The sequence below is a fragment of the Cannabis sativa genome, chromosome 2 (genome assembly GCF_029168945.1).
Source record: "Cannabis sativa cultivar Pink pepper isolate KNU-18-1 chromosome 2, ASM2916894v1, whole genome shotgun sequence".
NCBI lineage: Eukaryota > Viridiplantae > Streptophyta > Magnoliopsida > Rosales > Cannabaceae > Cannabis > Cannabis sativa.
In genome coordinates, this window is record NC_083602.1 from 61,280,901 (window position 1) to 61,287,939 (window position 7,039).

The window sequence follows — 7,039 nt, forward strand, 5'->3', positions numbered from 1 at the left end:
CTCCCAAAATGGGACTTGGAAAAGTCTTCTTACGAAGACCCACGCTTGTTCAAAGCTTCTCTTCAACCTATTCTAAGAATAGTATGAGATCATAATACAAAAACTAAAACCTAGTTGAACACTCTATGTTTTTACAAATGAAACACTCTTCTCACAAAGAAAGATATAAAAATATGAGACTAGAAGAGATAAAATCGTTTGGATGCTCTCTAAGTCCTATTTATAGAATATAGCAACCCTAGAGACAGACACAAAACGATTTCCCAGCTATACAAAACTTTCCTAAAACAATTCCTGATTTGCAGCATCAGAATCAGATTTCGCAGTAACAGATCAGCACCAGAAAGGAAACTTTTTAAATTGAACCAAGATCACGAATTTGTACTTCAAACCTGCCAAATAAAGTTTATTTGATTTTTTCTAATAAAGGCAAAACCGAAATCATCTATTAGAAAAATGAAAAATTAAGTTTCCCAAAATTAGCAACTTTCCATAAGAGAATTTCTTCTCTTACAAGAAGTTTCCAAACAAAGAAAAGTTCAGCTGAAAAATGATTCTTTCCTAAGATAGAAAAGAGCAATAAACTGCATAAAATCAATGCAATAAAAACAATTTAAATGATTAATAAAAATGTACATTAATTAAAAAATATTTTGACAACTAAAATGCCAAAAAAAGACCTAACATAATGCATCTTAATTTTCTTCCATAGTAATAAAATCTCTAACATCCTCCTCTTACCCTCTCATTGCACCGGACATAGCTAGCCCACTCCACTCACCCTCTTATTGCATGTAATTTTTTTTTTTTTTTGACAAATTATTGCATGTAATTTTAATTATTCGTTATGGTAACTTGTTTGATAAATCTTGTCCATTATATAAATCTTGTTTGATTGATTTGTGGATTTTGAGGAATACTAGTGAGATTTTATTTTTTGGATTGGGTCTTGTATTTTTTTTAATGAAGCTGTGAATTGGTTAACTAATGTGTATGTGTATTGTCCATTTAGTTTTGTTGTGAATTGGTCAACTATGTGGGTATAATAGCTCTCCAACACTTATATGGGTATAATAATTTTAACTAAGCCCAATTAAGATCCTCAATAATCAATAGCGAGAGCTATAATAACATTAGTGTAAATGAAAGTAGAAAAAGTCCTCCACATGAATGGTGGTGTCGGCAAAAGTAGCTATGCAAACAACTCCTCTCTTCAAGTAATCTTATTATAGTATGTTCATTTTTTTCTTTATATATTTATATATTTGATACAAGATATATGATATCTCACATTATATGATATGTATATATAATATAAAAACATTTGCTATGTACTTTTTGCTAAAGCTATGGGTACAAATTATATTAGGGCTTAAATACCACAGCCACAACAATATGTTATGTAAGTACTAAAGAAAACATTGAATTTCAGTTCTTGTTCGATCGATTGGTGAGCTAGAAAATTAGCATATTTGATTGTTGAAGCTGACATTTTTAAGTATCATTTTCTTTTCATGTGTGGTCTGGTGATGGTCTTAATAAATTCTACCTGGTTTGAACCAATTTCATCAACATATATATGAAATTGAAAAGGACACAAATTACCAAATAATTATAATATGGGAATCATAGCTACTAAATAGCTTGGCTGATGCCAGAAAAATAATTATTAATTACATCCAAAAGTTCTTAAGCTTTAATTCCATTGCCTAACTAATTAGGCACACGAATTAGTAGTAAATTAGGTACATATATACATTAGTAGTAAATTTTGTTTTAAAAAAAAAGATTAGTAGTAGATTAATACTCAATCATAAAAAATAAAAGACACAAGTTAAATTATTATTATTTAAAGAGAAATTAAGGAACATAAAATTTTATCTCATTTTTTGACACCATTGCTAACCAATTTTCATTTCATCATTTTCTTCATTTTTGATGATCGTATAGGATTCTATAATAATCATTCTTTTGCTATCTTTTTTACTAATGATACAAAAAAAGTGAATTTTATTTTTTTTAGAGAGTGATATGAATCACACTATGACAATCGTTGACGCAGAAAATATCCAGTCAACAAGCTAATTGTCTAGTTAAAGATATACAAAATCAGAATATGACTATAAACAAAGCGACTAATATAAAACTAAATTATCTCATAAATTTAGACAAAATAGCTTGATACCACCTTCAAGAGGCATCATAAACAACCCAATGGGCCAAAACTACCTACAAAATAAATAAGTATAAAAAAGTAGATTAACATACTATACAATAATAATGCTATGAATTTTTAAATTAAGAATAAAACGCAAATATTATGTTAACAAGAAAAACTTATCTTTGAAGCATGATGTCACCATTGAAACTAATATGTTATGTCCAAAAATTAAAACTAAGTCTTCCAAAGTAGAAATAAACTAGCCTGTTGTGGATATTGTCCCACATAGAATAAATGGTAGAGAATTGAGCCATATATAAGAACATGGGTTACTTCACTCATTGCCAATTGGTTTTGAGATGGAACTCCATGATTCTTAACATGGTATCAGAGTCATATCTCTTGCGAGATCACATATACATGGGCTACTCCACTCATTGGCAATTAGTTTTAAGATATTCATAACCTGTGACTCTTTGAGGTCACCTCCATGCGCAAACGATGGTAGAAAATAGCCAAGCAAAATAGCTCAAACTAGCAAAAAATTAGCACAAACTATCTAAAAAAATGACAGTAAATTTAAAATAAATATATATAAATATTATACATAAATAATCAAACATTTGATTATATGAATAAAACTACTAAAATAATACATATTAATATAAATAAATTATCAAAAGGGTAAGGATACAATTCGAAGTAAATAATAATTGTTATAAATATTAATAATTATGTGGATGTCCAAATCTTTTATTTATTACCATGAATTGTAATCAACATTCCTCTTTTTCTCAGTTTCCCTTTTTCTTAGTTTCTTAATATCTCACTCTTGTATTTGTATAAATAGGGGTTCACCCCATTGGAATAAACAACTCAGAAATTCTCATTCACTTTCTCTTTCTCTCTTCATCTTCTTCTTCTTTCTTCTCTTCTACTTTATATTATTTTATATTATTTTATAACACGTTATCAGCACGAGTCTCTGCCCAAGCTTCAAGCATGAGTCTATGCTATGTCCCAATGTAAGTATTTTGTTAAAGTTCTTGAATTGTTTCAAAGTCATGATACACTAAATATATATTTATATATATACTTATCTGACTGAAACAATTTCAAGAATCTTTTGTTTTCTTTTTTCTTTTTATCTATATATCCATATATTATATATGTATGTATATGTTTTTATATATTTATTATTAATTTCATATATATATATTATGTTCTTATCATTCATAATATTTACAATATATGTGCGCCTATGATATGATAGAGAAAATCTATATAAATTATACATATATCCAAAAGATTATGTATTATCGATAAAATATTGCATATATCCTGAAGATTATGCATCATCGATAAAATATTGCATATATCCTGAAGATTATGCATCATCGATAAAAAATTGTATATATCCCGAAGATTATGCATCCTCGATAAAATATTGCATATATCCTGATGATTATGCGTCCTCAATAAAATCTTGCATATATCTTGAAGATTATGCAAACGTAATATTCATTATATAGTTGATGGATATATAATGATAGAGATGAATACATATTTATATATATGTTCTTGTATTCTTTGAGGACAATGAAAAGTAATCTAATATCGATATAGATTTTGACAAACATTTCCTGAAGTAAATGTTTTATATTTGTCAAAAAAAAATGATTGTATTTATGTGAATACAACTAAAGAATCATTAAAAATGATTATTATTGATGCAATTTTATAGTGGGTTTTGAATACCTAAAAAGAATATTAAGAAAATTGCATTGAAACATCAAAGTATAAGAATAACAGTGAGCATGACTAATGTTATTTAAATACATGAGACATGTATTTATTGTTCATCATTCCCTGCAGAGAATGATACGAATTGAAGTCAACTACTTTTAAAGATTCTTTGTATTAGTCATGTTATTATACACTGTTATTGCTTGCAATGTTGAAAATTATTGCATGTGACATATATTAAAGATCAAATTTTGCATACATCTTGGAGATTATGCAAAAATTGTATTCATATATTCTTTGAAATATTGTTAAAGAAATTGCTGAGTAATTTCTTTTTATATATGAACAAGTAATAAATTTTTAAGAAATTTATAATAATGTTCTACTTGTTCAACGTCATTCCCCGAAGTGAATGTAATGATTTTAAATAATCAATGGCATTGTTTGCTACTCAAATATTTTCAGAAGAAATTGGAAATAACCAAAAGATGAGATACCACACACAATCAAAGTGCATGAAATCTATATATCATGTGTGGAATTGAATAATAGTGGTCGCGTACCTGTAGTACGGACACACTTATAGTCAAGATAAAAGTATACTTGATTATTTAATAGAATGTGAATTGTACAAACTTATTGTACATTTAGAATATTTAAATATCATTACCTAAAGAGAATGAATAGACATGAAATTCTATTTCAAAGAATATAGATTTCACATATATTGGTAATGCCAGAAGCAAATTAATATATACATATTTTATTATTTCTTGAAATCAATAGTTTCAAACTATTGTTAGTACAGGATATGTATATATATAGTTACTATATAATTCAGTTTGCATATTCCCAAAAGTGGATATATAATTTACTAATATTTGTTAGTGATCCAATATAATCAAAGTGATAAAGAATCACAAAATGATTATTTGAAAAGCTTCCTGAAGAAGTACTCTTACATACAATTGCTACTTTGAGTAGTAAAATATCTTGGTATGTCCCTAGATGTATAACTTTTATCTAGTTATGAAAGTAATAAGAGATGACTTATTATATGTACTGGTTGTACATTTAAATATATAATATATCAAGTCATGATAATTAGACTGATGAATAGTCTATTAATAAATTAGACGACTTGTTAAAAAGATACCAGGAAACATGAATGATATATTATGGTTATATCTATTTGACCATTATAACAACATGATGAAGTTGTCATATACATTTTACATTATACACATCATTGAATTGATGATAGTGATTCCTGAAGAAATATAAAGTTTGATAAACATAATAGTGACTCCTGAAGAGTGTATATGTTTTGGAGAATAATATAATTATATTATTCGTGTATATAAAAAATGAAACTTGTAATGATTATGTTGTAATGAATTTACATTACATTTTGAAAGTTTCATTGAAATACAAATTATAGTGAACCTGAAGTTCATGAATTGAATTATTTTGACATGATCAATCATATGCAATAAATTGTCAAAGAATTTGACTAAATTTTGTTGAAGAACCAGAAGATTCTTCTCATTGTTATTTATAAGGCTCAAAAGAAGAATGTGCATATATTTCCACATAGAAAATATTTAAATTATATTTTCTTAACAATCTTGAGCCATTGTTAGATTTTTATTGCATAGTTTCTTATCGATGTGATAAGATTATATGATCATGCATTTACAAAATGTGTAACTTTATGTATTTCTAATTATACACGTATGACTCATTCTTAGAAATGAATTAAGTTCATAAGTATTGAACTTGAAACTGAAGTTATTGAACCTGAAGTTCAATGTCATATAGTATATATGAGTTTAAACAAATATTGATTCATTGTGATATACTGAAATCCCTACAGGTATATTAATATTATTAGATATCACAATTTTTAAAAATTCTCTCGATCAGGGGGAGAGAAGCAGTTGGGATGATGATAATTTTTGAAAAATGATCCTTGCACAAATTATATAAGAACAATATAGTTCAAAATGATATATACCAACTGCAAATCAATATTATTCAAAGTTGAGATAGAATGAGTTGAAAACGCCTGAAGCGTAAATGAACAATGTAGAAATTATTAATAAATGTTCATTTGATTTGCCCTGAAGTTGTTAAATCTAGAGGTACTCATGGAGATACCTTAATGTTATAAAGTATTAAAATGATAACCGTGATGAAAACGGTACTCGAAAAGACTCCCAAGAGAAGTTAGACATAACACATTTGATCATAATTGAATCCCTGAAGTGATTCTATATAGGTACCTATAAATGATAAACATATTTGAAAAATATGTAATTTAAAGAGATCTCTATAAGTTATGTCAATATGGGAGGAAATTATCATTTATTGAAATTTTTGTCGGCAATAAATATTGAATATTTGCATATGCAATAAATTAACATGAGATAGCAAGGATCATGGTATTAGATTTGTCGAGAATCATCGACATACATTTTGATTTTTGGCCAAAATATTATGACGCAATCCAGGCAAATTTACTCACATAAAGTGAAGTAAGACCTGTAGGGTGTGCAAATAAATATTTCTAATGAGTAATTTGCATATATGTATTTGTACATAATGAATTGTTGTACAAAGCTTGCATAGACATGAGATTGATTGAAGTAAGGCTTAAATATTGAGAAAATATAATCATGATTTGATTATAGCCTGGAATATATTTTATGAGGATTTATAAGCGTCACATAAATGTTGCAACAAAAGGTTATTTATTTGGAGCTCCTAATATAGTGAGAATTTGAAATAAGCCTTATCTAAAAATTCTAGAAGAATTTAATACATGTCTTAAGTGATATAAATTCAAAGTCGCGCGCACTATATGACAAAGATCTTTGTATGAAATAAAGACATGTAAGTAAATTATTATTTGAAAAATACCTATGGTTGTCTATGCAATATAAATACGTAAATTATACGTTGTGATAGACTCTTGAAGAGTTTTTGATTAATTGAAGAACAAACTTTTATTTCTTTTGTATTTCGAGAAATATTAATGTATAAAGTTTGTTCATTAGTATTGAAGTCCTGAAGTACTTCATATGTATCAAGAATTATAAATATATGATCATTTGATATGGAAATTAAGAT